This window comes from Arvicanthis niloticus, chromosome 1 (assembly GCF_011762505.2).
Source record: "Arvicanthis niloticus isolate mArvNil1 chromosome 1, mArvNil1.pat.X, whole genome shotgun sequence".
Lineage (NCBI taxonomy): Eukaryota > Metazoa > Chordata > Mammalia > Rodentia > Muridae > Arvicanthis > Arvicanthis niloticus.
The window spans coordinates 67,261,745-67,285,867 of record NC_047658.1 but is presented as its reverse complement, the minus strand read 5'-3'; the positions used below and the strand labels follow the sequence as shown (position 1 = coordinate 67,285,867).

Below are 24,123 nucleotides of genomic sequence, written 5' to 3'. Positions count from 1 at the left end.
TGAGAATCAGTTTTCTCCTTCTACCATATGTGTCCTAGGGTTCAAACTTGGGTTGTCAGGCTAGTGCCAAATACCTTTATGCACTGAGCCATCTCACAAGCTCAGAAGTTTATGTTCTGCTCTAAGTTTCACCAATAGAAAGGCTCTGGAAAAAAAAAAAAAAAAAAACAGGACAAGAAATACTGACATTTTAAAAGATCCCTGGTCAGTGAAAAGGAGCATGGATGGACAAGAACACAGTTAATAGAATTGTTTAGAGCTACAGGCAACAGAAAGCAGAAGACAGTACTAACTTAAATGTCTAAAATGAAATAAATAACACACTCTGAAGATGCTGCTAGAAAGCAGCACAGCAGAGCAGGGATAAGACAGAAAGCAATGGATAGGAAAAGACAGCGACTTCTCCAGGGTTACACATCCAGTGAATAACATGACCATGGATATACTATGGTCTGAATCCTAAGCCTAGGTTTCTTTTCAGTCCTCTTGTTTATTTCTGTTTTGTTTACACAGATAACTGTTGGTCAGCTTCATACTAACTCCAAAGAGTGGGTGAGATCAGCATGAAACCTGACTTATATAATATGAGCCATCGTCCCTGACTAATGTCTGCACTTCCACTCAGTGTGCCCAAATTAGACTAAATGCAGAAGAAGAACTCTATACAGAAAGAACTCAGCTCTTCTATTATTTACTCTTCTAAGCCCTGGAAAAGGAGATAGGAATTTCTACACTGGGCCAGGGGGGAAACCTGGGACCAGTTAGGTGGAACAGCAGGTAAAGGAACTAGCTGCCAAGACTGCTGACCTTAGTTCCATACACACACACACACACACACAGAGAGAGAGAGAGAGAGAGAGAGAGAGAGAGAGAGACAGAGACAGAGACAGAGACAGAGACAGAGAGACAGAGACAGAGAGAGACAGAGAGAGACAGAGAGAGAATATGAGAACTAGAGATATGGATGGCTTGGCATTTATAGTACTTGTTGCTGGGCTGGGTTCAGTCCCCAGCACCTACATGACCACTCAAAATCATCTGTAACTCCAGTTCTAGGAAATCTAACCCCTCTCTTCTGATCTCTTTGTTGTTGTTACATGTTTTGTTTAATTTGGTTTAGTTCTGTGAAACCATGTCTGAAATTTACTTATGGACCCTAGGAGAACCCTGAACTCCTGATAAGTCTGTCTCAGCTTCCTGGATACTGGAATTACAGTTACATATCATTACTCAGTTTTAAAGTGGTTTTAAGATAGTCAATCTTCATACTCTGTCCTTCATTCTAATTTATTTAGTATGAATGACAGAAAAGGATAGAGAAGGAGAAGGAAAGAACCTAGACATGGACTTTATAGCTACACACACACACACACACACACACACACACACACACACTGAGAATAAATCATACATCTAAATTTCAAGACTATAAAATGTCTGTAAGATAATGCAGAAGAAAATCTAGATGATCTTGATTTAGCAATGGCCTTTTAGATGGCATCATCAAAGACAATTCATTTAAGAAAAACTAGACAAGTTGAACTTGATTAAAACATAAAACTGTTCTTCAAAATACAATGTTAAAAAAATGAAAAGAGGAGACATTGACAAGGAAAAGATATTTGCAAAGTACAATTGATTAGGTTCAATCCCAGGTTGGGGTTGGGGGTGAAGAGTGGAGATCCATCAACTAAAAAGCTGACATTACACTGGCAGTACTCTAGGATCAGTCAGATGGCTCAGTGGGTTAAAAACATTGGCTGCAGAAGCCTGACAACTTAAATTCAATTCCCAGAATCCACATAAAGGTAGAAAAAGAGAACTGACTCCACAAAACTGTCCTGACTCCCATATTCATGTCATGATATGTTCACACCACAAAACATAGATAGATAAATAGACTGACAGATAGATAGGCAGGAAGGTAGGTAGATAGATGAATGGAGGAAGAAAGGAAGGGAGGGAGAAAGGGAGAGAGGGGGAGGGAATCAAGCAAGCTGGGGTTAGCAGCTTAGAGCTAATGAGGCAGAGCACTTAGGAAGAGGAAGCAGGTGGACCAGCTTAATTTAGGCTACATGGTAAGACTATCTTAAAAGCAGGTGAAGGCAAAAAGATTTGAACAAATGGCTTACCAAAGACAATAATCATATAAAAAGATTTGCAACATGATAAGCAATTAGAGAACTGCAAATTTAAAGAACGATGTGACGCTACTAATTCCTACATAAGACAATGCTAATGTCCCAAATACTGACAACAAATACTGAAGAGGATATGAAACAACAGGAAACTCTCATTGCTCTAGGAAACAATATGGTCAATCATTTTAGAAGACACCTCGGCAGTTTCTTACAAAACTATATATAGGCTTACTAAGCAACCCAGCAGTTGAACAGCTAGGTATTTACCCAAATGAACTGAAAACTGTTTATAGCTCCCCACCCACCCATCCAAGGCCCCTTTGTACACACAAAAGCCCCAAACCAGAAGCAATTAAGACATTCTTTAATCAGTAAGCAAATAAACCATAGTAAGTCCATACACTAGCATATGCAGAAAAAGAAAAATCAAGCTACAAAAGGACATGGCAAAATCTTAAATGTAGTTTGCTAAGTGAAAAAAGCCATTCAAAAAGCACTGCATTTTTCCAACTATATGATATCCTAGAAAAGGCAAACTATAAAAACAGCAAAAGTGTGGGAAAAGAAAGATTAACAAATAAATATGTAAAGCATGGGACATTTTTTTAGAGTAAAGATTCATACACTACTGTACTAAAAACTATACAACACAAAGAGTAAACTAATTCAAACTACGGACTTCGGTCAACAATAATGTATTCAATACTGGTTCAACCAATTGTACTGTACAATTCTGATAATAAAGGAAGCTAAAAGCTAGAGAGAGATGCATGTTCTGCATAATAAACATAACTGCACTGAAAATGACTATAAGAGGGAAAGTATTAAGAAAAAATTCACAAAGACATGGATAAAATATGTTTTCATTTTAACAAAATCATTAGACATAAAGTGACTGCCAAATTACTGTAAGTATCTAAACACTTCTCAATTTCTATGCTTATCTTACTACAGACTGTGAACAGTGCAAACCATACTTTGAGTGCTGGTATTCTAGAGCAACCTCCACTAAACACAGAGCTGTTTACAATGACCCCAACAGATTACTCTTAAATACAATCTGTCTACTATCAAAACATAGTACTACTATCTCCTTTAATTATACTTGGCACTTCTAACAGTGAAAAAGCTACATTAAAGGCTTAACCTCTACAATGCCTTTATGACATTGAACTTAAGCAACCCAAAGCACCATTTTCATAAGAGTAACACCATGCTAAGTCTCCTTCAACCTGATCATATGTTGCCATTTCTTTGAGACTTAAAATGCAGACTTTAACAATCCTCTTAAATTTCAGCTTGTCAACTTTAGGGCAAAATAACCTAGAATGCTGGTTTTTCCTTCTAGTCATTACCATCTGCAAATCTACAAAAATATTAATTATGCAGTTTTTAAAAATATTTATCAAACACCATGAGCCCTTTTTGTCTCTCTGCAGTACTGGGAAATGAACTCATGGCTCTCAAATCTGATGCCAGATAAGCCTCTCACCAATGGAATACACCCTATCCCTTCTTTTTACTTTTTCTGTCTTCTTACCTTTTGAAACAGAATGATAACTAAGTTGTCTTCTTTTAACTCCCTCTGTAGTTCAGGCAAGCCTTGAACTTGTGGTTTTCCTCCCTCAACCTCCCTAGTAGCTAGGATTACATGCCTGAACCACCAGACACAAGTTCATCAGGTGTTCTTGCATGTTCTAAGTTTCAGAGATTAAACATGATAAAGAAATTACTTATAACTACAGGAAATCACCAAAAGAGGAGGTCAACATATGTAGGATGAGTAAAAAGTAAGCCAGATAAAGTGCCATACCTATTATCCCTGCATTTTGGAGGAAGAGGCAGAAGAATCTGTAATTCAAAGTCTTCCTCAGCTACAAAGTAAGTTTGGTCAGCCTATGAGGCCCTATCTTTAAAAACAAAAATAAAACAAAGAAAGCCAGCAATTGAACAGCTAAGTATTTACCCAAATGAACTAAAAACTGTTTCTATCTCTCCACCCACCCCTCCAATGCCCCTTTATACACATAACAGCCCCAAACTCAAAGCATAAAAACATTCTTTAATCAATAAATGAATAAACTTTAGTAAGTCCACACACTAGCATATGCAAAAAAGAAACAATCAAGCTACAAAAAGACATGGTAAAACCTTAAATGTAGGCTGCTAAGTGAAAGAAGCCATTTTAAAAAGCTACATGATAGCTAGAAAAGGCAAACTATAAAAACAGCAAAAGTGTGGGGAAAGGATTAACACATAAATGTAAAGCATGGGACATTTTTAATGAGTCATACACTGACAAATTTTTTTCGTTTGTTTGTTTTTTGTAAAGCAGTTTCAAAATGGAGATTAGGAAATTTCCATCTCCTCAGGAATGGAGTCAACGTATTTATTTTTATCTATATGGTTCTTATTATGATTCATCGTAAGGGACAAGAAGATGTTCCTTACTCAGGATAGCTGCCTAGTGGTAATTGAAACTAAAGGGGAATAAAAGCTTATTTCCAGTAATTGGGAAGTAGCATAGAAATCTAGTATGATGGAGTGGATTTCGCTTCAAGTTGTGGTATTATTAGGTTTATAGTCTTTGTCAAGTGTTAAGCTTTTTGTATCTCATTTTTTCTTATTTGTAAAATGAATGTAATAAAGCTAACTTGAAAGTGTGTGTGTGTGTGTGTGTGTGTGTGTGTGTGTGTGTATTTTACAGGAGAGAGTAGGGAGTATGTTCTCCATTGGGAACCCCTAGATCAGATCAGTGGTTAGCTGTGAGCATCTGCCTCTGAATATGTCAGACTCTGGCAGACCTCCAAGGAGACAGCTATATCAGGCTCTTGTCAGCATGCACTTCCTGACATCCACATCAGCATCTACCTTTGGTGACTGCACATGGGATGGGTACCCAGGTGGAATGGTCTCCAGACAGCCCCTCCTTCAGTTTCTGTCCCACACTTTGTCTCCATATTTGCTCCCTTGAGTATTTTGTTGCTCCTTGTAAGTAGGACCGAGGCATCCACACTTGGCCTTCCTTCTTCATGAGCTTCATGTGGTCTGTGAGTTGAATCTTGGCTATTTCAAGCTTTTGGGCTAATATTCACTTATCAGTGAGTAAATACCATGTGTATTCTTTTGTGATGGGGTTATCTCACTCAGGATGATAATTCAGGATGATAAGATCCATCCATTTACCTAAGAATTTCTCAAATTCATTATTTTTAATAGCTGAGTAATACTCCATTATGTAAATGTACCACATTTTTTGTATCCATTCCTCTGTTGAAGGATATCTAGGTTCTTTCCAGCTTCTGGCTATTATAAATAAGGTTGCTATGAACATAGTGGAGCATGTGTCCTTGTTATATGTGGGAGCATCTTCTGGGCATATGCCCAGGAGTGGTATAGCTGGGTCCTCAAGTAATGCTATGTCCAATTTTCTGAGGAACCGCCAAACTGATTTCCAGAGTGGATGTACCAGCTTGCAATCCCACCAACAATGGAGGAGTATTCCTCTTTCTCCACATCCTCGCCAGCATCTATTATCACCTGAGTTTTTGATCTTAGCAATTATGACTGGTGTGAGATGGTATCTCAGGGTTGTTTGATTTGCATTTCCCTGATGACTAAGGATGCTGAGCATTTCTTAAGGTGCTTCTCAGCCATTGGAGTTTCCTCAGTTGAGAATTCTTTGTTTAGCTCTGTACCCCATTTTTAATAGGATTATTTGGTTGTCTGGAGAGCAATTAGACAACAAAAGGAAGTCAAAGGGATACAAATAGGAAAGGAAGAAGTCAAATTTTCACTATTTGTAGATGATATGATAGTATAATTAAGTGACCCTAAAACTTCCACCAGAGAACTCCTAAACCTGATAAACAACTTCAGCCAAGTGGCTGGCTATAAAATCAACTCAAACAAATCAGTAGCCTTCCTCTACTCAAAGGATAAACAGGCTGAGAAAGAAATTAAGGAAATGACAACCTTCACAATAGTCACAAATAATATAAAATATCTTGGAGTGAATCTAACCAAGCAAGTGAAGGATCTGTATGACAAGAACTTCAAATCTCTGAAGAAAGAAATTGAAGAAGATCTCAGAAAATGGAAAGATCTCTCATGCTCGTGGATTGGCAGGATTAACTTAGTAAAAATAGCCATCTTGCCAAAAGTAATCTACAGATTCAATGCAATCCCCATCAAAATTCCAAATCAATTCTTCATAGAGATAGAAAGAGCAATTTGCAAATTCATTTGGAATAACAAAAAAACCAGGATAGCGAGAACTATTCTCAACAATAAAAGAACTTCTGGAGGAATCACCATCCCTGACCTCAAACTGTACTACAGAGCAATAGTGATAAAAACTGCATAGTATTGGTACAGACACAGGCAGGAAGATCAGTGGAATAGAATTGAAGATCCAGAAATGAACCCATACACCTATGGTCACTTGATCTTTGACAAAGGAGCTAAAACCATCCAGTGGAAAAAGGTCAGCATTTTCAACAAATGGTGCAGGTTCAACTGGAGGTCAACTTGTAGAAGAATGCAAATTAATTCATTCTTATCCCCTTGTACAAAGCTCAAGTCCAAGTGGATCGACGACCTTCACATAAAACCAGATACACTGAAACTAATAGAAGAGAAGGTAGGGAAGACCCTGGAATACCTAGGCACAGGGGGAAAGTTCCTGAACAGAACACCAATGGCTTATGCTCTAAGATCAAGAATTGACAAATGGGACCTCATAAAATTGCAAAGCTTCTGTAAGGCAAAGGACACTGTCAATAAGACAAAACGGCAACCAACAGATTGGGAAAACATCATTACCAATCCTACATCTGATAGAGGGCTAATATCCAATATATACAAAGAACTCAAGATTCACTTATTAAGTACAAAGTTTAATGACCCCAAATTTTCCTTCAACACTAGGACATGGTTCTGTCATTCTAAAGGCCCTTGTTCCCATTTTGGTCCAGTCTTTTGAGTGTCCAAATAATCAGGGACTAAATTAGTCTCAGATCTACCATCTCCTCCATTGTTCAGAAGTTTTTAGACTGTGGAGACAAGCAAGAACTGTCAACAAGAGCAAACTTTATCCTTCCCTTAAAAGGATCTATATGGCCCATAATACCAAGATCTTTTTTCAAAAGAAGAAAAGAGCAACAGAGGGAGAATCTCTTCTTCAAAAGGAAGAAAATTACAATAGAAAGACTTGGAAGTTGAATCCAGTTTTGATTCTTGATTCTGTCATCTGAGCTAGTTATGTATTTCTCTGATCTGGACATTTTAGTCTATCAAATGGGGATAAATAACTATTGTAAAGTGTCAGAAAAATAATGTTTAAAATACAAACAATACATTGAAGGCCTAATTCAGATAAAATCCTATATAAAGTTCTGGGTGTGGTTACATGTACCTATAACTCATCCATGAGCCTGGGGGGGGGGGGTGTTGCGCATCAAGAAAGATTGCTGGGATTTGATGGCCAGCAGCCTGGCCAAAAACAAAAAACAACAAAAATTAAAAAAAAAAAAATTAAAAAGAGTAGATCCAGGCTTAGTAAGAGACCTTGTCTCAAAGAAATAAAGCAGAGAACAAAGGATATCTGACATCTTCATCTGTCCTACATGTGTATATCTATTACCACACACACACAGAGTACATGCTGCATGGTTTCACTTGCAGGCAATGTCCAAAGTAGGTAAATCAAATCTACAGAAACAAAATAAATTAATAATTGCTTAAAACTAGGACAATGGGGACGTTGGAGATTAAGAGTGAACGCTAATGGGTTTCTCATAGGATGGCCAAATATTTTTAAACTAGATTATAGTACTAGTTGTATAAACAGCTCTGAATAAACTAAATAGCACTCAATTGTATATAGTTTAGGTGAATTTTATGGTATGTGAATTCTATCTTAATAAAACTGTTAGAGGCTGAGGATGTGACTTCAATTGGTAGAGTGTGTGTCTAGCATACATGAATGAAGTACCAGATCCCATCCTCAGAACTGCACAAAACTAAACATGATAACATATTCTTGAAATCTCAGCACTTGGGCAGTATAGACAGTATGATCAGAAGCTCAAGGTCATCTTAGTCTAGTGAGTTGAGGCCACCCTGGCCTACATGAGACCCTATCTCAAAAGACAGACAAAATTAAAACAAAGCTATTAAACACAACAAACAAAGCTATGCAAAAGCAACTACTGAATGTAAGAGGGAGGCCTACACTAAGACTCTTCTACTCATTGCCTATATAATCATGACTTCTCAATGGACCTTAGTTTATCTTTAAAATAAGGATATAATGAGAACCCCTTCCTTTGCAAAATTGGTAGAAGACTGGGTTAAACAAACAAAAACATGAAAATACATACAGTTAAAATACCAGAGCCACTTCTTTTTGGTTGATAAGCATCTCTTTGTCACAAGTTTTAGTAACCAAAAACACTGAAACTGAAAGACAAAAACATTTCCTCACTTTATTTAAGTAGCTTTGTGGCCTTTCCCTATAAGCTAGAGAAAATGAGCAGCTACTCAAATTCCCATGAAGGATAAGAAAGCTTTAAGGTTTATGTATTCACACATTCAGCCCTGACCACATCCTCCTTGCCCTCAAAAAAGGTTACCCAGATGTGATAGTGTCTTTACAGTATTTGTAAGGTAGAGACAAACAGACAGATCTTTGTGAGTTAGAGGCCAGTCTGGTCAAGTTCCAGACTCACACAGCAAGTTCCAGGCCAGCCAAGGGTAACAGTGAATCATTTTTAAAAAGCTTTCCTATAAACTAACTTTCTGTTTAGCTGGTATGCTTTGACCACTATGTCACCACTGAAATAGGAAGAAGTTGTCAAGAATAGTAGCTGTAACATGACTTCCAGTTCTGGATTGGGAGGGACAGCACAGCCTCCCTGGTGCTTCAAAGACATTTATTCTGTGGTCAGAGACTGCACTAGAAGGACTTTATGAGCAAACAAAAATGGAAAAAGGAAAGAACCAGTGTTTATCACTTTTGTTAAAAGAAAACTAAGTCAACAGCATAAAATCATTTAGCCCCAGTCATGACAAGCATGCATACAAGCAAGCAGCATATGCTTTATAAAGAATTCAGGGCCCAAGGACAGGGAAAAAAATCAGAACTTGTCCCGAACTACTACCAAATTGCTATATAATCTTAACTAAATCAACCTCAGCTGATCACTTTCCTGCCCATGTGCTTACTGGCAATTCAGAATTTCCACAAATAAGGCAACGGCTGATGCAAAAGTCTATGTATAACAAAACTGTCTCTAGGCTCATGGAGTTTACAAGACAGAATGCTAAAGCTGGATATTAAAAAAAAAAAAAACTCCAGTTATAACATAATTGTAACTTGTGTTCCAGAGCCAATAAAATAAGATGTGGAAATTTTACCAACAAATCCCAGATTACAAACCAGAAGTAGCCTTTCTCGGCTCTCCTTCCAACACAAACAGGCTCGGTATTTCTTTGTCACCTTACTACCCAGTTCAGCTGATGGCATTATGTCTATCCTAAATAGACAAGATGTGCAAGAAGTGGAAGCCAGCTCAAGGAGTTACCATGTATCCACACAAGCCTCTTTCTCATTTTCTCTCTTTGTTTCTCTCTTTGTTTGTTTGTTTGTTTGTTTGTTTGTTTGTTTTGAGACAGGGTCTCACTCTGGAGCCTTGTCTGTCCTGGAACTCATTCCAAAGACCAGCTGGCCTTGAACTCAGAGATCAGCACTTTAATCCCAAATGCTGAGATTAAAAGCATGCATATCACCACCTGGCTTCTTAGTTTCTTAAACCACAACTGGAAATAATACTGGTATTGTTGGGAGAAAAATATACAGAAAAATACTCTGAAAATCATGTTTTATTAGATAAATAAGACTAAAGCCTTAGAAAGAAATTAAGCCTTTACCCCAGTGTGCTATCAATGCTTAGCAACAGGTATACAACAAAATCTATAACAATGACAATATCAGAACAACCTCACAGATTGATGTAAAGATTAAGTCAAATAACCTACAGGCAAGGCACTTAGGGCAATCCCTAACAACACATACTTGTGACAACATTAGCACCTATTAATTCATGTAATCCTTTCCTTCCATTTTCTGATCTATAAAACTGTGATAATAGTACATACCTCAGAATTATTAGGTGGATTAAACAGGCTATTATACTTAAGGCTTAGAACAGTGCCCAGCTCACAGTAAATACTTTAGGAGATCAAATTAATATTAGATTTATCTTCTAGTTATCCTCACAATTTATATACATAGAGAGTCAGTTTCAGCTGATTTTGGTCCACAATGACTTTTAGCAATATCTAGACATTTCTGATTGTCATAACTTTGTGGTGTATTGGTTTCTATTAGATAAATGACAAAGGCACTACTAAAAAGATATAATAATGGGGCTGGGAAATGGCTTATTGTAAAAAGAGCTTTCCACACAAGAATGAGGACCTGAGTTCAGATTCCCAGCATCCACGTAAAGGCCAGACATAGCTGCACAAACTGTAACCCCAGAACTGGGTAGGCAGAGACAAAGAAATCCCTGTGGCTTACTTTAAGGCTAGCTCTAGGTTCAGTGAAAGACCCTGTCTCAAAAAATAAGATGGGTGAGGTTGGAGATGGCTCAGCTATTACAAGCACTTTTTGTTCTTGCAGAGAATCCAGGTTCAGTTCCCAGCATCCACGAGGTAGATCCACAACCATCCATAACCCCAGTCCCAGAGGATCTAACAGACATACACCTGGTAAACATACAAGCAAGTGAAAAAAACATCATAAGGTAAAATCTTTTTAAAATCTTGTTTTGTTTCATTTTCTAAAAAGGGTAGAGAACAATAGACGAAGAAGCCCACCGTTGAGTGCTGGTCTCCACATGCAAACGCACAGTAAGCACACCTATGCTCACACAGACAAATATACCACACACACACAATTTTTAAAAAATAAAAATAAGCATCCTATTATTAACAGGACTGTCCCATATCTACCCAACAGAGAATTCTATTACCTGAAATAACAAATCCTGAAGTTGAGAAATGAATATAGATTAAATACAACTGTAAAACCCAGCACTCAAAAAGTAGAAAAATCATGAGTTCAAAGTGTGTGTTTGATTTTGAACACACACACATACATACATACATACACACACACACACACACACAAAATTTCTACCTTCTGACCACCTCTGAACTGGTTTAATACACGAATCTATCTTCTATACCTTATTAAATGGGGATAAACATTTTAGAGTTCCCTTTACCAAAACTCAGAATGGACAAGAAGTTTACAAAAGAACAAAGATCAGTGGGAGAACAGCTATTCTTTTCTCCTGTGCCTAGGCTATTGTTTTTCCAGGAGCTAACACAAAGATATGTCTCAGGTATCTTGCAAGTATTCTTTCTTCTCTTCATCTCTCCACCATTCCACAGGTTCAAAATCAAAATCTAGTTCCTTCATCAGAGAACAGACACTAGTGATCTCTTTCCTTACAGGGTTGCCCTAGAGCTCCAGTTATTGCTGTGGACAAGAAAGGCCTTCTTCCACCTTACCTTGCCCAGGGGTCCCTTTCATGCAGAGCTACACCTACCGCTACTCCTTCCCAAGGTTAAGCAGATGTTCTCCTGAGGAGTTTAGCCTGGGTTGGACAACGTGAACTCATTTCCTTTTCCCAGCTTACAGGAATGAACTGGGCTCAGGGAGGGGCCAAAGGCAAGTTGTAACAGCTTACTTTGGACTTTCTCCCCAGGAAGTAGCTTTGAAGAGAACGAAAGACAGTGGGTATCTTAGTGAGAGATAACATGGAGAACAAGCTTTAGAGAGCAACCAACCAACACATACAGGTATTTTTCAAGTATTTCTCACATCTAGTTCTTACCAGTATTTCATGGGCAAATGCTTTAAAATTAAGGGAAATGAAAATATTAAACAAGTGTTCATTATGTGCCAGCCACTGTCATAAACTTACTTCACTCAATTTTCACAAGCAGCTGAGATTATTTACCTGAATTTCAGAGATGAAAGTGAGGGTAGGGAGGTAGTTAGCTTGCCTTAGGTCATCCATACAATAAGTTACAGGTGAAATTTATTTCTATACTTTTTAGGCACCAGAAAGGTAAACTGCTGGGATAATTAATTTTATGTGCCACAGGCTGCCCAGATTAAACATTATATTGTTAGTGCATTTGTGGGTGTTTCAAGATTACATTAGCATCTGAATCCATGGACTCAGCAGAGTGCCCTCTGCACTGCAGATAGGCATTGGCCAAGCCTTTTAGGGTCTGCATGGAAAAAAAGGTGAAAGGAGGAGGAATTCACTTCTTTCAATTTCTGCCTCCCAGCCCTCAGAAAAGGATTTGCATCATCTGCTGCCCTAATTCATAGGCCTCAGATGCAAACTGATAACCGTCTGGATTCCTGGTTTCTAGCTTGAAAGTAGCATCCTCCATAACTGTAAAAGCCAAAGCCACATAATAAACATTTGAGGGAGAACTTCCACTAATACAGCTTTCAACTACTTTCTTGAACTATGGAAGGGGTGTTTTGTTTTTTCAAGTCTCACTCTGTAACCCAAACTCTTGGCTTCTACTGGAAACTCTTTAATGCATAATTTTAAACAATAATTTAGCCTTACATACACTAACACTGGGGTTTCATTATATTTCCTCATGTATGGCTATTTAACATATAATTCTTATATACTTGTTTCTGCTCATTTCCCAGATCCCTAAAACGTAATGTTACTACAAATCTTAACCTTACGTGTGCACTGACTCACTTAAGTCTGCCATGTGACCAAGATTACAACCATGAGCACCACTAGCCCTACACCTTCTCACTTTTAATGAGACTCTAACCTGGAGAGAAGGGGAAAAGCACTTTCTCCTGAGGATTCTCAGGATAAACTTGACATGGGAAATTTTAGTTTTTAGACGGCAGGATCTCAATACAGTGGGGGAAGGGAAATACAGACTTCATGTGGAGGTCAGAGGACAACTCAAGTCACCAGGCTTGGCAGCAAGTCACTTTACCTGTGGAGTTATCTTATCAGCTTAATACATAACTTTTGCAAGACTGTCTTCTTTGAATATTTATTCTATTTGCTGTCTGTATTATATAGCAAGCAATTCCATAAGCTTTGTCTTAGCTACCAGTGCATCAGATTTGTTCCAGACTCTGTCACAAGTCTTTAAGAAAAAAAAAAAATCCTAAAACAGATATGGTGGCTCAATCCTATAATTCCAGTACCTGAGGGACAGTGGCAGAAGAAAGGCCAACCTGGGCTACAAGCTGACTACTATATTGAAACTCTGGAAAAAATCGAAAGAGAAAAAGAGGAAGGGGAAGCATGAAGAGAGGAAGAAAAAAAGGATAAAGGGAGGAAGAGGAATAGAACACATTTTACATTGAGTCCTAGTACATACCTATAGCATGCACATGCAGACACGAAAATCTAAATGTAAAACTGCAACAGAGCTTCACAGAACAGTCTATACTCAGTTGCGAGGTAGTTGCTTTCTGACCCATGTCTAAAAGTTGGAATTTCCCATGTTTTTGCAGAAGTTGGAATACATTTTGTTTATGTCTAAAGCAATGTATAAACTATGTGTGATGCATAAATACTTGTAGGTGAAATTCTTTACCTTCTCTTATAATGTTGAAAACAGCTTGATATTTTAGGATGACGTGTACATTAGATGTTTTATTTTGTTTTGTTCTGCTGTTTTGCAGTTCTGGGAATTGAACCCATGGCCTTACACATGCTAAATAAGTGCTCTGAGCTATATTCCCACTCCTGTTGTGCTTTAATACGATCTGTCATTCCTAATAGAAATCTCAAGGTACAAAGGCCACATGGTGCTTAAAGATAGTTTCAGAGATTGCTAACAGCCTCTCTAAAAGAACTGCCATACAAGAACTGATACTGGAAGCAAGAATTCTAACCACATTTTACAAGAGAATTTCTGTATGGCCTTGAGTTATTCATCTACAAAACAATAGCAAGGCTAATAATTAGTAAAGCATCTTTATTACTAAAGTGAGAAAAAAACATGCAAAAATAAGTAAAACAATCTTTGCAAAAGATAATGATCTGAGGTCCTAGAACTAAACTTCTTGATCTCTACTTTGCATGATATTTTCAGCTAGAAAAAGAATAGAAAGTTGAAATCAATGTTCTGTTTCACAGGCATCATTTCATCTATCTAAGCCTGCTTCCTCATGTGAGAGGCCAGTGATTAGAAGTCATAGAGGTGTGAATTTTCATTTTCAGAGACAAAATTCCCAGGCATGAAAATGACCACAGCAATACAGCTCTTTGCTGTGGAAGAATGTTAGCGGATGTGGGCAACTATTTGGTAAGAACCTTACATACTGAATTTAAACATAAGGTAAAGGCTGTGCTAAATGCCTATTTGAAGAAATTATTCTAATTTTAAAATTCTCCAATTCTCTTGGACCACAATAGTTGAAGGACTAACCTTTAACAGACTATGCTGGGCTCAGGGAAAGACCTAAAGAGTTTTCTGGTCCTTCGCATTCCTCTCTCCTATGTCTCTACCCCAACACAATCCCATTGACTCCCAGGAGCAACATGATTATAGTTGTCTTCTTTTCAGGGCTCTTTTTCTTAAATTATAGAGAAGAAAAGAGGAGTTAAATTGTAAAGGAAAAGAGCCAGGTATATTTGCAGGTAAGTACCTAGATCTACACCACAGAAAACATCTACAGAGAGCAGGAATATATAAGAAGATACTGCTCTATATAACAGTGGGCAGCCACTAGTCAGTGGCCACCTAAATAGCTACATAGATAAAAGGCCGTCAGACAGAAGAACCCAGTATGGATATTTACTAGCCCCAGACACCTAGACTATTATAAACTACCCATGTCACTGGTAAACCAGTTATTATTAGCTGAGTTGCCAGGTCCCTCTAGTAGATGACCTTGAGCCATTTGTTGCTTCACTCAGTCTGAATAATTCCAAAGACAAACTACTAGTTCAAATAAATGTATCTGACAAGACTAAACTTTGTTGAGTACCAGTTCTTGCTACTCTGGCATAAACTATTTTTAAATTTTTAACTACCATCTATCCAAAATTCACAAGACATATAAATGAAAATAGCAAATATTTTGTATCTAGTAGTCACTAAGTATGGGAGTAAGTGCAGTGCTTCATTATCACCTTTAATCTTCACAGCAATCCCTAGGTTACACAATGAACAAACTGAAAAAGATATAAGCATTCCCAAGGTCACACAGATAAACAGAAGACCTGGGATTTCTCCTAGCTCTACTGATTCTAAGGCCAAATTTCACAAGACAAATTCTCCTTCTACCAAACTATTATTTTCTAGGTTTCTATTCAGAAACAGAATGTTTACATGAAAAGTAAGGAAACAGAGAATGGGGGGAGGGCATAACATTAGTTTCATTCAGCTGTTGTCTATAGTAAGGGAAATAACAATGAACACTGGAGCCATTAAAAAAATAAGGAGATCTAGCTAGAGAGATGGCTCAATAGTTAACAGCATTGGCTGCTCTTGCAGAGGACCAGGGTTCAGTTCCCAGCACTCACATGATTGCCAGAGGGGTCAAAGACATCAAAAACAAACAAACAAAAAATACCACCACCAACAACAAAACAGAATCTACTACCCAGGGCTCAAAGGGGTTCACAAGGACTGAACTGACTATTAGGGAGCCTGCTGAGACTAACCTAGGCCCTCTGCATACAGGTTATGGATATGTAGCTTTAGTCTTGTGGACTCTTAACAATAGGAGCACAGACTGTTTCTGACTCTTTTGCCTACTTTTGGGACCCTTTTTCTCCCACTGGGTTGCCTCACCCACTCTTAATATGAGGGGATAAGCCTAGTCTTACTGAAACTTGATATGCCATGTTTAGTTGATATCCCTGAAGGCCTATCCTTTTCTGAAGGGAAATGAAGGAAAAGGGGATCTGAGGGGTGGGGGGAAGGGACTAGGAGGAAAGGAGGGAAGCGATTAAAACCAAGAGAAGAATAAAAATAAATAAATTTTAAAAGAGAGAGTAATCTCCTAAACAGCATCAACTGCAGTCCTCTCTTCTCTTGCCCTCCTCCCCTTCCCATCTACCCATGGATCAGTGCCTGTTCCATGCTCTCTGCCTTTCCAAGGAAGGTGTTTATCCCTTAAGACATGGATTCTGACCCCTGAAGAAGCTATACCACTTTAGGGACAGGAGATATATCCACTGGCAACTAATGTCTATGTCTGCCAACCCTTTTAAAATAAATAAAAATTCTTAGAAATGAGAGGGAAAAGAAATGGAAAAATCTAGGTTTCTTAAGAGTCATCCAGGTGGGCTGTTCTGTTGCTGTATCTGCAGAAATACAGAAAGGAGGGTACTCTTAGGCTCCTTGCCCTGTGATATCAAAAAACTCAACCTTTTTCTTTCTTCAGAAAACTTTAAGACTTTTATTCACTGCAGCCATTCATTTCCAAGACTTTTTTAAAAGCCTCAAAGTCTCTTTCTAAACAGATCTCACAGTAACCTTGACATTTAAACAAAAGTAGAACTACTGTGTCTAAAGAGGAGATGGGTAAGTCCACTTCCTCAGTTTCTTCCCACTTCCTAAACTTAGCCAGTACCTGTGAGAGTCTCTTTCAAAGCCTTGAAACTCTAGCTTAATGTCCTGAAGTCAAAGAGAGAATATGAATTAAAGAGTCACACAGTGAATTGATGCCAAATGGAAATGCAAGCCCACAATGACTTCAAGGCCAGTCTGTTTCCATCTCCTCACACTTCTCCTTTAAGATGATCAGAAGATGAATGAAACCAGTTTTAAAAGTACCAAGTACTAAAGACAAGTACAGTTCCTTCAGCTAATTTTCACTGCTAAAAAAGTTAAAATGTTTGGACTAGTGAGGATGATTTCACCAGATAATACTAAACAGTAAAGAAATCCTTGGTGATTCCAACTCTCACTAGTGTCCTCTTGTTTGTAGAAACAGGCATAACTGTGTTATTAACTTAGAAAGATACTTGGCACATAAATGAGACCCAGAAGGCTACTGAAGGATGAGTCCCTGTCCCCTGCATTCCCAGAAGCCATCCCTTAAAGAGATACAGGAATTCTATCAAGCCTAGAAAATGGAACAGAATCAGAGCTTGCTTATTAATGTTCACTCCTTTATAAATGTTTTAGACAACCCAGGTCTCAAAAGTCAGAAGCAATCGTCACCCACCTAGAAAAGGGTTAGTCTGTGTGGCAACCAATAACATACAACAGCAATGGTGGCATGGCACTTCTGAAGCTAAATGGTAACAGGCACTAGGCTTCTATCCTGGTTGTTCTTTCTCAGATCACTTCTTTGAGAAAAACAGCTGCATTTACTCTCATATCTCATTCATTTTTATTCATTCTCATCTCATTTTTGAAACTCTGGAGGCAAATCCAACTTCATCTTTCCTTTAACAATTTCTGAAGTTTGCTTCTAATTTAGGTTGGCAGATTAAAAACATTTACCCATGTTCCCTCCCAAAGTTATGATAAAGTCATGACAGCTTAAAATATGCATAAAGTATAAACCTCAATGATGAAGACATCAGATGGTAAGAGTTTTCAGCAAATGTGTAGAATATAGATAGCAAGTGAAACATGTATGACTAAGAAACAAATTAAGCTATAATCTAGAATCTTCGATCTCTGGGCTACAGAGGGTCTGCTTCTTGGACAGACAATAGGAATAAGTCTCTTAGAATCACTACCTTAAAACACATGAAGAAAAAGGCCTAGAAAACAAAAGGCAAAGGCTTAGAGAGTACAAAGCAATTGTACTTAGTTAACAAGAGTTTGAACCCAGTTGTTAATTTCATTACCCTTCTACACAACATAACTTAGTACTCTTAGGAGACTGCAGACTGAATCATTAACCCATGCCACAAAACAAGAAGGCCAAGTTGTTTCTCAAGGTCTTTTAGCCACCAATTTCACAAAGTTGCTTCATTTCTGGACTCTTTGGTGAGAACTAAAGCTGCTGAGTGAGGTAAGAAGCCCATGTTCCAATTGTCTGACTCTACAGCACTGAAAATGTAGGTTATTGGCACCTGACTTTAAGGAGAAAAAAAAAATGACAAAGCTTGGGGGCAAAACAAAAGCACAAACTGTTTCGAATCAAAGCTGAGCTCACATACCTTGCCCTTGGTAGCAAGAAGCAGGTTTTCATCTCTTTTTAGAACAGAACATGCCCAAAGGTTTGTGGTGTTACATCTGCTAATCAGCCAAACAATCTTTTTTAAATGCCAAGTTATAGGATTGCCCACAATTCCAATTAGGACATTAAAGATTCCAGGACAATTTTTTAAATATGGCTATCAGGTGTGTGCTATGCCTATTTGTCCCTCCATTTCAACGTGCTCCCATTTGAGCTTCTGTCTAAATAAAACTAAATAAAATTATGCACTCAATTTCTGTATTTGTGGTATCCACAGGAAGAATGCTGAATTAGAAATCACAAGGTGAGTTCTAGTAACTTTTAAGCATGGAGTCAACAACCCAGCTTATCAGTTATGAGCCTGTAAACCACTTTATCTCTCTGAGCCACAATGACATCATGTATGAAAAGAACACAATATACGCCGGGCAGTGGTGGCGCACGCCTTTAATCCCAGCACTTGGGAGGCAGAGGCAGGCAGATTTCTGAGTTCAAGGTCAGCCTGGTCTACAGAGTGAGTTCCTGGACAGCCAGGGCCACACAGAGAAACCCTGTCTCGAAAAAACAAAAACAATACAAAAACAAACAAAAACAGAATATAATATACATGTCAGAGACCACTGTGAAGATTAAATGAAAATATTTATTGGGAGCTTACCAGCAATAAGGCTCCTAACATACTGTATTTCCTGATTCTTGATCACTTGGTTACACACTAGTACCTCTAAGTTCAGCTGAGTTGGTTGTTGTAAGAAACGTTTGGGTGCAGACAGGATTTGAGAATGAAAACAACAGAGTGGAGTATAAAACACACTGTACAATAAATGCTGTCACCTAAAAGAAAATGTCTCCTTGGTAAATGAGAAGCTCGTATTTACTGGTGAGGAACTTAAGGCTTTCTCTTCCTCTTTGGGGACCAGACTTGACTTGATGGGCTTTTGGTGCAACCAGGTTTGAGGAAGGTACTTCCACCACTTCCTGAGGCCTTGCAAAACTCAACCTCAAAAGGGAACACAAGTCCACACAGAAACAGTTAAAAAGCAAATAAATAAAAATAAATAAAGTAAGTAAGTAAATAAGTAAATAAAAACCAAAGCAGGCAATGAACTTGAAACTAAGCAGCGTGTTGAAGAGAAAGGTCAGGGGGCTGTGAAACATCTCTGTTACCATGGTAATGAAGGAAGTAACCAAGAGCATTATCTAATTATCTGTGTTCTCAAGACCAAAGAGAACATCCAGTTCATCATTTACCTACATAGAAGAATGAAAACCAGAGAAGGCACTGATCAGGGAAAGCTGGACCTGAAATGATAGAACACTTCACACTCCGGGTAGGCTCTTTTTCATCTTGAATTTTCAAAAAATAACCCAGTGAAGAAAGTGTTATTTTTCCTAATGAAAAATTTTTTATGGGTGTGGGTGGTGGTAGTGGTGGTGGTGGTAAAGCACTTGCCATACTATTCAAGTGATCAATCCTTGAGCTACACCCTCTCCTTTTTTGAGACTGATTTATTTTATGTAATTGTCCAGACTAGCTTGAAAGTCCTGAGATCAAGCAAACCTACTACGTCAGCCTCCTGAGTAAAGGGAACAATAAGTATGTATCACCTGGCCCAATGAAGATTGATTTTATTTGTTTGTTTGTTTATGTGTTTGTTTATGGAGAGAGAGAATGAACATATATAATATACTAGGGGAAGCATGTGCCACAGCCTGCATGGGAGGTCAGAGAACAAGTTTCAGCAATTGATTCTCTCTTCTACCTTGTTGTGATAAGGTTTCTACACTAGCTGGCCTGTGAACTTCCAGCTGATCCTTCTGTTTCTATTTCCCATCTTGATACAGGAGTGCCGAAATTACAGATGGTATCTAGCTTCTTACATGAGAACCAGGGTCCTGGAAAGAATTCAGGTCATCAGGCTTAGTTAGATACAATTTTACCCACTGAGCACCTAGCTAATATCTTTAAAGTATATTTGTGATATTTATGCTAATTATCTTTGTGGTGATTTGAATATGCTTAGCCCAGGGAGAGGCACTACTAGGAGGTGGCCTTGTTGAAGAAAATATATCACTGTGGAGGTAGTCTTTGATACCCTCCTCCTAACTTCTTGAAAACAGTCTGCTCCTGGCTTCTTTTCAATGAAGATGTGAACTCTCAGCTTCTCCAGCACCATGCCTGCCTGGCCACTGCCATGCTACCATCTTGATGATAACAGATTGGACCTCTGAACCTGTTAAGACAGCCCCAATTAAATGTTATACTTTATAAAAGTTGCCTTGGTTGTAGTGTCTCTATACAACAACGAAAACCCTATGACAATCCTTGTACAATTTTTGGACTAAATATAGTCTCCCTTTCTAGTGCCATGGTTTATACATACTCATGCATGTGGGCACACACACCACACACGTTAGCACTCACACACACACACACACACACAGAGAGAGAGAGAGAGAGAGAGAGAGAGAGAGAGAGAGAGAGAGAGTGAGTTTTCACTCTTAGGGGCTAAAATGTAGCTCAGTTGGCAAAGTGATTGCTCAATATTCCATAAACTAGATATAGTGGTATATATTTATAATCTCACCACTAAAGAGGTGGAGACAAATGAATCAGTAAGATGGAGACTACCCTAAGCTACATAAGCTCCTGACTCCAAATAAACAGCGATTCATGGTAAATGACATGAACTAGTATACTTACTGACTTTTGTCAAACTTGACACAAGCTATAGTCATCTGGGAAGAAGGGATCTCAATTGAGAAAATACCGCCATCAATTCAGACTATACACAATCTTGTGGAAGTATTTTCTTGATTAATGACTGATGTAGAAGGGCCCATTGTGATCAGTGCCTCCCTTGTACAGGGGGCCCTAGGTTCGATAAGAAAGCTCACTTTTAATCCCACTTGGAAAGAGGCAGAGGCAGGTGGATCTCTTGAGTTTTAGGACAGCTAGGTTTACACAGAAAAACCCTGTCTTGAAAAACAAAAAACAAGCTGTGTAAGCCATGGACAGCAAGCCAGTAAGAAGCTTTCCTTCATAGCCTCTGCTTTAGTTCCTGTCTCCAGGTCCCTACCTTGAGTTCCTGCTTTGACTTTCCTTAATGATGCACTGTAAACTATAAAATGAAATAAACCCCTTTCTCCCAAGTAATTTTTGGTCATGGTGCTTACATAGAAATAAAAAGTAAACTAGAAAAACTAAGCAACTGTCAATATCCTCATCCCAAATACATTACTCTTGAGTCTATAACTCTTCAATGTATCAATCATCCAATTGAAAACATTATATATCAAACTCTATGCTGAGAAGAAAGAATAAAAATTTGAACTAGACAAAATCCCTGACTTCACAAGTACTTGTTCTGGTAAGGTTCACAGGCAATCAATAATAACAAAGTGGATTCAGGAAGCTGGCTCAGTGGTTAAAAGTATTTGCTGTTCTTCCAGATGATCCAAGTTCAGTTCCCGACATCCATGTGGAATGGCTTATAACACCATATAACTCCAGGTCCACGGGAATCCAATATCCTGTTCTGGTCATCTCTGGTACCCACACACACGTGGCATATAATCACATTTTAAAATTAGTCTTAAATTGGTTCAAATCCCAGATCTACCCTTTAACTAGCTCAAGTAAATAATTGCTTTTATCTAAATTCCAGACAACTCATCTATGAAACTAAAGACAATATCATCCATCTAACTTAAAATGTTACTTCTAAATACCTCATGGGATAATATATTTTTAAATCACCTAGAAGGATGTCAGCTCCAAAGGCTGGATATCTAACTATTAAGTGCCAAGACCCTATGTTTGATCCCCTTATCATACATATACCCCCCCCAAAGAAAGTCTGATCCATAATATATATATAGTACATACATATTTAATCAACTGATATGTTATGTGAGGCTATCTTGGAAAGGTAGAAGGAGAGACATCCTCCTAGCACTGCATTTTCTCATCATCATGGACTGTCCAAGAAAAAGCTGTTTGCCCGAAAGTAAGAGTTCATGTTCTGAAGGTCTCATGTATTAGAACCTCAAACTCTTCCCTAGGACTAGAAAACAGAAAGAGAAACCTGTCAGATCTCATACAGTGACTATGAATGAAGGAAAAAGCTTGTCTGACCTAGTCAAGATAGCAATGAAAAATGGCCATCAGAATTAAGCCTAGACCCCAAACCCTGCCTTTCTTCAGATTAAAAACTATGAAAGCCTGGTTAAATACAAATATCTCTACAAAATGGAGGGTGAGAGATTAGGGCTCCACTAAGATCAGTGAGACCCTCAGGTCCTAGATGTTCTCTACTTCAGATCTACTGCGGGCCAGGTATTTGACAAACAAAGGACACAGACATGGTTCCAACTTTTGACGCATTTATAGTCACCATAAAAGGAAACCTCACCACTATTCAGTGAGCCACAGACAGGAGTAACCCGAGGAATCTATTCTCCTTCCCAAGTTTATCAGCTCCTAAAATATTTCCTCCTCTTTTTCAATCCATTTACCATAAACTTACCATCACAGTTGGGTGTCATTGTTCATACCTGTAATCTTGGGATCTGGGAGGTAAGTCATCAGAGTTTGAAACCAACTTCAGCTACATAGTTCAAAGCCATGACAGGTGACAGACTCTTGTCTCCCACCCCACCCTACCCCACCCTACCCCCAAAGGAAAACAAAAAACTGAACCTACCATATCTAATGGCCCTTCTTAGGGAACAAGAACCCTGACTATAGGCCACTATAATATAGAATGGAGACTTAACAGGTGAACCCATCCTTCATCTCTCCAGGATTAAAGTAAAGAGTAGGAGCACAATGGTTAGCAGTGGTAGAATGCTTGCATAGCGTGGGCAAAGTCTCAGGTTCAACCCTCAGCACTGCAAAAAATAGTCAGAGGTTAGGAAGCTGGTTCAGGAAACAAAGTCATTAGCCATGCATGCCTGACAACCTAAATTTGAGGAAAACTGGATGTGGTGGCATGCATTTATAATCCCACCCCTCCTATAGCAAAATGGGAGTAGACAGGAGACTCACCCAGAAACTTACAGGTTAGCTAGTCCAGTTTATGGCAGCACAGCAGTAGAAACAAGAGTCCTTGTTTCAAACAAGATAGAAGCTGAAAACCAAATCCACAAGTCATCCTTATCTCTCTGAATTCTATGTATATGCACACCTTGCTATATATAAGGCCCCCCCACAAAAAAAAACACAAATAAATAAATAATATAAAATCACAGACAATCAAGTACTGTTATCTCTAAGATTTTAAAGGAGTAACTCTGAGAAAACAGAACTGTCTTCTAAGAAATTCTCAAATACTATCACAAGCCAGGTACCATTTTAATTGTTTTTTTTTAATAGATTTAATAAAACTCTATTCCCAAAATATGGTATCTTTGTCATTTGAGAAGACAGCAAAGTCAGGAAGGTCAGACTCACCTTTCCTTATCTTTTTCTAAGACCCTAATTCAAGAGCTACTCCCCATATGGTATTATTCCCAGAGGAGAGACCTTCTTTATGTCTGAAGCCACACAGATATAAAGAAGAATTTGATCAAATAGGCTTTGCAAATTTCCTCCTAATTTATTACCATTAGATTATACACCTTTTCCAATAATTCTCCTCTTTAACAAACCTAATATAAAATATACAGATGAACCTATTTTGAGGGATCTTTATTTCCTTCTAATGGTTACTATCACCTAAAATTTGTACTAAAGTCTATATGCTTTTC

The 24,123-nt window shown here is 38.3% G+C and overlaps 1 protein-coding gene across 3 annotated transcripts in view; it reads right to left on the bottom strand.

Moving 5' to 3' along the window:
- The window catches only part of Pak1 (p21 (RAC1) activated kinase 1), a 111,176-nt gene that overhangs the window by 65,452 nt on the left and 21,601 nt on the right, over positions 1-24,123 (bottom strand). The window contains exon 1 of one of the 3 annotated variants that reach the window (XM_076938288.1): positions 11,724-11,806. The exons of the other annotated variants lie outside the window; for them this stretch is intronic. The gene's annotated coding sequence lies outside the window, so the exon portion shown is untranslated. Of the gene's footprint in view, positions 1-11,723; positions 11,807-24,123 lie in introns of those variants that run through there. 3 annotated transcript variants of the gene reach the window in all.